We start from the raw sequence: 7,500 nt of genomic DNA, 5'->3' as shown, positions 1-7,500 counted from the left end.
CACTGTGCAACGAGCATGTTTTGTATTGGCGCTGATTTAAAATTAAATGGAAACCGGCAGGTTTTCACAGCAAATCAGCACAAGTCATAACACCGGCAGTTTTGATTGACAGCGACGGCATAATAGAGCTATTTCTCTCTGTGTGTGTGTGTGTGTGTGTGTGTGTGTGTGTGTGTGTGTGTGTGTGTGTGTGTGTGTGTGTGTGTGTGTGTGTGTGTGTGTGTGTGTGTGTGTGTGTGTGTGTATTCTTCTTAATAATAAACACAACAGGCTGAAAAACTAAGCCAAGTGACAGCTGTGTAAGTGAACGTGCACATGACCACTCCATTTATGTCATTGTTAAAGACACAAACATTTCGGTTGTCCAGCCTTCATCGGTGGATTACCAGACGGTCTGGTAACATAAACGAACTAATGAATATACAGTAGTTAGGCAGAAATGAGTGTGGCCTATATGGGGAGTTGCATCATGATACATTTGACTATTTATTTGCATTGTCTTAATCTATGCTGGACAAGAACAACTACTGAAAGTGTCTAAACGAGAGTATAGAAAGTTACAGCCCAAGGGCAGTGGCGTCAGTTCAAAGCTAAGGTATGGCAAGGTTAGGGTTGCCAACTCCCAGAGATCTTTTTTTTTTGGGGGGGGGTCAAACACCCCAAAACCCCCAAAATGCATAGCAAACTATGTTATACCTACAGTATAACACAATACAAACACAATGGTCTTAGACCTGCATTAGGCTATACTATTCACGTTGTTGTTTTTTTCTACCTGGAGCCAAGGTATGGCACCTGCCAAGGGAGTTATTTTGATGCTGTGCAGATCTGTGAGTTGTGATTCCACCTCTGATGAAAGCAGGTGGAATCCCCCTGTACGCATGCCGTTTTCCAAAGCTCTGCTTACTTTAGTAAACCGCCCTCCATCGAAGTTCCCAGGTTCAGAATGCTGGTGTCCTTGCCCTGCAGACACACATTCAATTTGTTCAGTTTGCTGAATATCCCAGATAGCATAGCTTTGTAAGCCATTCTGTGTCCTCAAACAAGGTCGCATGGCGAGATCTGTGCTCTGACAGAACGGTGCACACTTCAGATCTTAATTCTAGCAGACTGTTCACTATTCTCCAGAGAGCTACCGCACTTCTTTGTGTAGTAGCAGGAGTGTTTGTTCAGTTCCCAAGTTTTCGCACATTCAGTGGCTTTGACCTAATTAAGTTATTTTCTTTGACACTGTCATTCAAAACGCAATGAAGGACACATTTTAATGCAATGAAGGACGCATTAATTTGGACACCAGTGCTTCCCTGTGTATGAGACAGAGAGTACACTGGACTTGAGGGGTTTCATTTAAAATCCGCGCCACTAACAGTTTCACATGACCAGTCATTGACACAGCTCCACCAGTACAGACGCTGCTGCAGGATTTCCAGTTCAGACCCTTTTCAGAGAAGAACACATTAATAACATTTTAAATAAACTCTTGCAGAAAAGTCTATGTTCACGAATGTCATCAGTATCAATGCATCTCACAAAAGCAATAAGCTTTGCCTTTCCACTGATATCTATTGACTCATCAAGCTGGAGGGGAAATGATTGGGCAAGTTTTCCCAAAACTTGGTCAACAATACAGTATCTGTTCCCATCTTATCTATTCAGTAGCAAAGGGTGTCATTTGACAAAGGCACAGTTTATAATTTATCTGCTGTATTCTTGTCCAATACAGGCTCGACCAATAGCGGCTGGAAGTAATAGGTCGTCAGCTATGGTGAATGGCTTTTTGGCCTTTGCTAGAAGCAAGGTCTTGAGTGCTTTGGCTGATGTTGTGAAGACTTTTCACAATTTTTCTTGGGATCATCTTAAGTCAGCAACATTTTGCTTAACCCATTCAATCTGGGAACGCATCTCTGTCATTTTAGATGTATTTGGCTATTCAAAAATAGCAGATATACAAGCTCATAGTGCAGCACCGAGTGCCGCGCTATGAGCTTGTAGATATGCAATTTAAAAAAAATCTGAAATCTGACAATTAGTGCAAATCTTTGAATATACAGTATATATTTTTAAAGCAAACATTTGTAACTGTCAAATGTCTCAACAAATGTCTTTTTCTTAAAAACTATTGTTGCTATATCAGTGGTGCTCAAACTTCTTCTTGTCAAGGACCCCCAAAATTATGTTTTTGGCCGCTGATCCCCATCAAATTATGTTGTTCCAGGGACCCCCCAGAAGCAAAGATTTGAGTTAAAATGTTTAAAAAATATATATGTATTCAAAGGTATGCACAAATGTTCAAGACTTTTTCAGAAATAGCAGATCTACAAGCTCCTAGCAAGGCACTGGATTGCCAGCATATGTGGTATGCGCCTGGACCGCTAGGCCAGCGGGCACCCCAGATCTGCTATTTTTGAATAGCTAAAGTATAAAAATAAGGGTTATAGCTAAAATCTAAAATGACACAGATACGTTCCCGGATTGAATGGGTTAAAAAACGTACTGAGCTTACTGATATGACATTAAATGGTAAATGGTGCATTTATATAGTGCTTTTATCAAAAGCGCTTTACATGGATTGTGCATTACATTCAACCACACATTCAGACACCGATGGCGGAGGAAACCATGCAAGGCACCAACCTGCTCATTGGGAGCAATTAGGGGTTCAGCGTCTTGCTCAAGGACACTTCAACACTAACTCTGGGGGAGCCTAGGATCTGTTGCGGTTCTCATCCGGTCGCTCTACCGGCCACTCTACCCCTGACCCACTGCCGCCCCGACATTGGTGTTTTGTGCTGAGATTATGGAGGAGATGAGCTGGTCGACTGGCTGCGTGCATGAAAAGTTAGACGACGATTGGTCCAGCGTTTTGCAAGATAGCTTTGCACACACAGAGAGGCTGACAGACAGACAGAGGCACGCACGCACGTACACACGCATGCACACAGGCACGCACACAGGCACGCACGCACGCACGCACAGGGGGCGAAAACATAATCTCCACCTTCTGGCCTGGTGAAGATAAATATCATTGCACAGGATGGCGATCAATCATAGCTCCCTCAATACTGCACACGACGGCAAGGCTATTTTGAACGATTCTTCAAAATAGACAATCTCCAAGCTCAAAACGTATCGCTTGTAGATTAGTTATTATCACAGCATGACATTGTACAACAAAGTATTAAATAGGGCTTAAGTGGTCAAGGAAAGGAGAGATGAAGAGGAGAGGAGGGATACAGGGAGAGGAGAGGATGAGCGATTACAATAAATAGATAAATATAAAGTAGAAAACAAACTAGTTTTGACATATGTGTATGTCACACAAGTGTGTGAATATGTATTTCTTAATCAAGCCACAGTCGAGTATACAAAGTTATGAAAAGTTAAACTGCAAATATTACACACAGAAGAGGCAGGGAATGAGGCAAAATAGACATTACTGCGTGCGTGCGTGTGTGTGTGTACGTGCTGTGTGGTCCAGTAAAATTCTCCATGGCTGGTGACAGTGACAGATGTGGTAGTTCCTGCTATTTTCACTGACCTCTATACCCACACACACACACACACACACACACACACACACACACACACACACACACCCACACGGTTTAACTATTTTCATTGTCCTATCAGTCTTCCAAGTGTAACCTTCATTACACACACGCACGCACCCACCCACCCACGCACGCATGCGTGCGGCACACACACACACACACACACACACACACACACACACACACACACACACACACACACACACACACACACACACACACACACACACACACACACACACACACACACACACTCAAACAAACAAACTCATTTGAAGATGGATCAATCTACTGTTAGATTTGCCTGTCGTCTGCAACAATTTTCATGAGATTATATTCGAGTAGATGTATCGGATTTCCCCCCACAATCTCATTCCAATAGGAAAGCTTGTTTCCTGTTCACACTCAGCCCTACAACATAAAGGTATTTAGCAGTGTTTTGTTCCGGCAGGACGACCCGAACAGCAGGAAATGAATGTATAGTGGTGTGTGTTGAGTGTTGATGAGCTAGAGCAGAGGATTTTTGTTAGTACCAGGGCTTTCTTCATTATGTTTAATAATGTAGCTTGCTAATGCTTAATGTAATGTTATATTATTTATTTACTGTGATATGGTACAGTACGTATTATGCATGCATGTCCTTTTGGTAGTTGAGTATGATCTGTGCTAAAGTCATTGGACATTCAAACGTTAAAGTGTGTGTGTGTGTGTGTGTGTGTGTGTGTGTGTGTGTGTGTGTGTGTGTGTGTGTATGTGTGTGTGTGTGTGTGTGTGTGTGTGTGTGTGTGTGTGTGTGCGCGTGCGCGTGCGCGTGCGTGTGCGCGCATTACTATACTTGTATACAAGAATTATAGAATTTGAGAAATAGACATTATCAGGATCAGGACCATTTTCCTGGTCCTCATAGGATAAATGGATGTTTTATGGTTAAAATTAGTTTCTCGATTTCGACTTACAATTAGAAAAAGTTTAAGCTTGGGATTAGGCATTTAGAGGTTAGGTTTAGGGTTGGGGGTTGACGTTATCCCTGATTTTTACTTCACTGATAAGAGGATGAAGGTTAAAATGGCCACACACAAAAAAAGGTATTCACAAAACATGTGTCCTAAAATGCTGATATTCTCCCGGATAGTAATACAAACAACGAGCACACGCGCACGCGCACGCGCACACACACACACACACACACACACACACACACACACACACACACACACACACACACACACACACACACACACACATGCGCGCACACATGCGCGCACACACACGGACGGGTCAGAAACACTGTATTGTTACAGTATATAATATACCTTGGAGCCTATGTGTCATTTTGAAACATCAGCAGTGTTGTAGTTGTGTTTGTTGATTAAGACAACAGCTCTGTCTTCATTATGGTGGCGATACAGTAGTAAATCTTATGTTCAATGGACAATGCTTAATTCCCTTAACAGTCAGCAAAGTTGGGCACAGGATCAAATTGTAAGTTTCCTGCCAACCAGGGCCGGAGTTTGCCTTTCCAGCATACAGTATGGGTGCAAGCAAGGTAAAATTGTAAATATCAGCAGTGATATCATACTAATATGTCTTGATCATGCAATAAGAAAATGTTGCTGATGCTGATGCATATAAAAATGATAGTGTTTAGTGTTGCTTCAGGGTAATGCACCAACCTCACCCAGATCAATTCTGTGTAAACATACGTAATCATATAAATGTATTATCATTATGATTCTCATTCTAGTCATAATTTGACGTATTTGTAACAACAAAATCGAATTAGCTAACCCTACATTTTTATTTCTTTATCCATACTGTACCGAGCTTACAAATTACATTTCATCTTTGCAAATGTATCAGTAGCAGTCCAGATCAATATTTCTTTCTGGATAGAGAGGAGCTGTGGGAAACCCTGGTTTAGAAGGATAAGAGCATTCAACGTCAGCCAAGAGCCAATTAGCAAGGGAACATTGTGTGTGTGTGTGTGTGTGTGTGTGTGTGTGTGTGTGTGTGTGTGTGTGTGTGTGTGTGTGTGTGTGTGTGTGTGTGTGTGTGTGTGTGTGTGTGTGTGTGTGTGTGTGTGTTTTACCATTATTGAACTAATCGATAATGACATTCTAGACATACAGTAAGAGCAAGAGTTTCACCAGTATAGAGGTGGATAGCGCTCACTGTAAAAGTAGAATAAACTTAATGGAGTGGCATTCAGAAGATGACGAGAGCTTTGGGATCAAAGGGAGACGATAAGCTTGCATTGTTTAGTAGACACAACGATGTGTGTGTTGGCAATGTATTACTACCCTGGCAATACCATTATAGGGCCTCATATCGTAAATGACTTTTCCACTGGAAAACTAAAGAAATCATAAATTGCTGCCAGCACAGAGTCATTCATTAACATTTAAGTACCGTTTACTATTCCCACGTCCGACGGATGTAACGGGTACAGTGCCACACGAAAGGTGTCTATAAGCATGCAAGACTAGGCATTTGGGGATGATAAAATATGTATTTGGGACGAATATAAACAATAAATATCCATCTGCAGGCAGACTGGCTAATTTAGCTCTCTGCTCCAGTCGCAAATCTCTCTCTCTCCCTCTCTCGCCCACTCCCTATGCACACACTGTAGTGAGAGGATTTACGCTACATACAGTACATGTATAACTTGCATCGTAGTTGGACACCCCATCTCCATGCATGTAAAACATATATATAATTCTTAGCTAATCTCCTAAAGGTACCTATTCCCACAGGACACAACAAAAAAAGAATACCCGTAAATCACTGGGTTTTTGTCATTAAAAGGATTTCTATACAATAATTTGTGTCCATCCTTTCCAGCCCTGGGTCTTCTTTGGCAGTTGTTTCTAATACTCTACGGCATCAGTGAGCCTGTCATGGATGCTGTTAGAAATCTCCACAGGAAGTGCCCTGGCCTTCTGCAGCCTTGCTGAGCTACTTCCACATATCTCAGCTTCATCCATTTAATATGCCACATCTGCTGCTTTTTCAACCAAATAAACACTGCGCTGACAGTTGGTTCACTGTTCCGGGTCAGGTCTGAGACTGGCCCTGCATATCTCTGGTGGGACTATAAATTGCTGGCCTATGTCTTATTCACATCTCTTAATCCCGGGCTTTGTCTAGCTGCCTTAACTCAATAATAATGCCTTCTTGGCTTGTTCACCTCCACGCACAAACTCAATCTTTTGCATGTTCCTAGCGGGTAAAACATTTAAATTGTGTTTATTTACCCTCAACCGCTTCTACCGGGACTTAAGCGCTCAGTTATGCTGTCAAGTGTATCGACCATGGCAAAGGCTATACAACTCAGTATGCCTGACTGTCAGAAAGACTGTCAGACTGACTGTGGACTGGTGTTTCTGAGAACTATATATATGGAGATTCCGGGCTCAATTTAAGTGCACAAGTCGCTCCTAAAATACCTGTAATCCTGAAGATGTGTCTGATAATTATTAGTTTATTTAACCCATTAAGGTTCAGATTCTACAAAATGTCTTCTAAATTCTAACAGTTCTGAAAAACGTATGTTACAACATCAGTGGTTCTCAAACTTTTTCACGTCAAGGACCACCCACAATTATATATATTTGGCCGCCGACCCCCCATCTCAAAATATTTTGTTCCAGGGACCTCCCCAGAAGCAAAGATTTGAGTTAAAAATGTTCGCTTTAAAAATATATATATTCAAAGATTTGCACACATTTTCAAGATTTTTCAAAAAAGGTTCATAGTGCGGCACTCTGTGCCGTGCTATGCTTGTATATCTGCTATTTTTGAATAGTCAAAGACTTCTAAAATGACACAGATGCGTTCTCGGATTGAATGGGTTAAGTGCACAAGTTGCTCCCGCAATGCCTGTAATCCTGAAGATGTGTCTTATTATGTTTATTTAAGAGAGGCCGATTCTACAAATGCCAGTAGT

At 41.7% G+C, this 7,500-nt stretch overlaps 1 protein-coding gene across 1 annotated transcript in view; it reads left to right on the top strand.

Annotated features, from left to right (window-relative positions):
* The window catches only part of LOC311051108 (CUB and sushi domain-containing protein 1-like), a gene marked incomplete at its 3' end in the record, with an annotated part of 707,106 nt that overhangs the window by 560,511 nt on the left and 139,095 nt on the right, over positions 1–7,500 (top strand). The gene's annotated exons all lie outside the window — the stretch shown is intronic.

This window comes from Gymnoscopelus microlampas (genome assembly GCF_963454915.1).
Source record: "Gymnoscopelus microlampas genome assembly, chromosome: 1".
NCBI lineage: Eukaryota > Metazoa > Chordata > Actinopteri > Myctophiformes > Myctophidae > Gymnoscopelus > Gymnoscopelus microlampas.
This window is presented reverse-complemented; position numbering and strand designations above follow the sequence as displayed.